Source organism: Cebus imitator, unplaced genomic scaffold (genome assembly GCF_001604975.1).
Source record: "Cebus imitator isolate Cc_AM_T3 unplaced genomic scaffold, Cebus_imitator-1.0 Scaffold368, whole genome shotgun sequence".
Classification (NCBI taxonomy): domain Eukaryota; kingdom Metazoa; phylum Chordata; class Mammalia; order Primates; family Cebidae; genus Cebus; species Cebus imitator.
In genome coordinates this window covers 9,360-11,966 of record NW_016107683.1, presented here as the reverse complement: position 1 = coordinate 11,966, position 2,607 = coordinate 9,360, and the positions used below count along the sequence as shown (strand labels likewise).

The 2,607-nt window shown below is 41.7% G+C and overlaps 1 long non-coding RNA gene across 1 annotated transcript in view; it reads left to right on the top strand.

The window, feature by feature from the left end:
- Nucleotides 1–2,607, top strand: part of LOC108288226 — a 4,984-nt gene that overhangs the window by 1,189 nt on the left and 1,188 nt on the right. The gene's annotated exons all lie outside the window — the stretch shown is intronic.

The window sequence follows — 2,607 nt, the reverse complement described above, 5'->3', positions numbered from 1 at the left end:
ATAGTCTTCTAACTGGCTTTTTTTGTTTCCATGTTTGCCTTCTTCAGTCTATTCTCTTTCTCTCTCTTTTTTTCTTTTTCAGATGGAGTCTTGCTTTGTCACAAAGGCTGGAGTGCAATGTCATGATCCAGGCTCACTGTAACTTCTGCCTCCTGAGTTCCAGCAACTCTCCTGCCTCAGCCTTCCTAGTAGCTGGGATTACAGGCATGAGCCACCATGCCCGGCTAATTTTTTGCATTTTTAGTAGCGATAGGGTTTCATCATGTTAGCCAGGCTGGTCTTGAACTCTTGTCCTCAAGTGATCCACCTGCCTTGGCCTCCCAAAGTGTTGGGATTACAAGATTGAGCCACCGTGCCTGGCCACTCTACCCTCAATACAACAGCTAGTACAATTCTTTCACAGTGGAATTTAGATCATAATTACCTCTCTGTTCAAACTCTCCAGTGGCTTTGTTTTGTATATGACCTGGCCCCTGCCACCTGTCTCACTGTTCTTCCTGCTACTCTCCTGCTCTTACTCCTCTTTATAAACACTGAGCTCATGTTGTTTCCTTTAGCATGCTAGGCAGGCTTGATCCTGTCCTATCTCTGGGCCTTGCTGTTTCCTCTGCCTGGAACATTCTTCCCCTACTGTCTGCATAGCTCAATCTCTCACTGCTTTGGATTGTGGTTCAAAAGTCACTTTATCAAGGGCCTCCAGGCTGCTCTGAGACTTTGATCACTACCTGCGGAGGTCTGTCCTGCAAACCTTGTCTTAGCAACGGATGAATGAAATACTCTCTTACATACAGAATACAGTGCAAGAGTTGGGCTAAGGGGTCCTCAGCTGCTTTTAGAGGGTGATTGCAGCTAATTGACTACAACTCCTTATTCCTTCTTGCATTTATTCAGTATAGATTTAATAACAGGTTTTAAATCAACATGCTTGTAAATAATTAACATGGATAAAAGACTGGATTTACAAATCATAAAAACCTTTGGTTCTGAGGTCCAGAATAAACACCGTTAACTAGTAATTCTTTTTCAACCTCCCCCAAGAGGGCCATCTAGCACAAAGTTTATATGAGTAAATAGAGTAGAGACAAAGGAATGTGGGGCAAACAGATTTAACTGGGGAAGCTTTTATTATCTTATGTTTGAGTCACCTTGTTTGAGTCCTTACCTTAAAGCTCTAAGGTACAGACTGGCTGTCTTCAACCCGGCTCATTAACACATTTTGGCTTTCCGAAAAGGTTTGATACTATACTCTATAACTTCCCTAATATTTCCCTTAATATTTTGGGAGCCACCCTGAGTGAATCCCAACACTGCTCTGCATAAAATATATCCTTAATTTATATTTCCTATTTTATGCCTGACTTCCCCTCGTCCTTCACTAAAATGTAACTCCATAAGGGAAGGGATTTTGTCTGTTTTGTTCTCTTGTATCCGTAAATACCTACAAGGTGCTCAGTAAATACTTGTTGGTTGAATGAATAAATCAGCCTATTATTGAATCAGTCAATGTCTTATGTAGAAGGGACTTCTCATACCAGTGGTTCATATCTGTATGATAGCTGGCATAGGGAGGTATGTGGTCAGAATGGCTCTGTCTGTGTGGACTAGTTTTGCCTAGCATGATCCCAGCAGTCTCCTATTGGGGTTATGCCACAGTTTCAGCTGTATTAGTATCATTCTTTAATCATTCTTTAAACAAGCCAGAGGATGTTAAGATTGGAATTGACCTGGGAGACTATTCGGTCTACCTTTCTTGTGATTTATATGAGAATAACAGAGCCTAGAGAAAGCAAGTTAATTACTCACAATTGTAAATCTGTAGAGGTCTACCTGAGATTAGGCTTCTGACATCAGGTTCCATAGTCTTTCCTACATGTGTTCCCCCCTGGCTGAGACAGTTCGTGGGCTTTCAGATTTGACAATTTTCTTAGCAGTCTCTAAAAAGGAGCTTTTATCTGCACATTATAGGTTAGCATAGATGAATGATGACCTTAAAATGTGTGGGAAAATCCCAAAGGTTGACCACTGTGAATGGGAACTACCCCAGATGTGTCAGGAGCACCACAGGCATGCTCACTTCTTCACTGGCTGGAGCTGGGTAAGGTGGAAAGGAAACCCAAATCAAGACACTTTGCTGCTTCAGTTCTTTTATTGCATGTCACAGTCCAATGTGTCTCCATTTTAAAGAGAGATCTTTTGATGAATGGTCACACCAGCTGCAGGCCCTTGGGTCAGAAGTCTTGATATCACCAATTGTTCATTTTCTTGTTGGACTTCCATATTTCAGGCATTTGTGTGTAGCTGGTCAATTGTGAAGTTTTCAGAGTGGTGTAGAACCCTCTCTTTTGGGGACAGTTGGTTCTCCTTGTTCAGCATGTCCTGAAGCTGGCCTGTCTCCATCTTCTTTCTAAGTGTGTGAGGTCTTTTGTTAGGCAGCATAAAGTGAGAGAGGACTCCTAAAGAGGGAGAAAAACTCCTCCAACATTTGCTGAAACATGTTTGTAAACTGACCAAGAGGTAATTGGAATGGCATAAAAAGACTAAAATTTATTTAATTTCTTGCCATCTCGCTTGTGATATATGGTGCCTTCAGTTGAGTTTAGAAGGAAC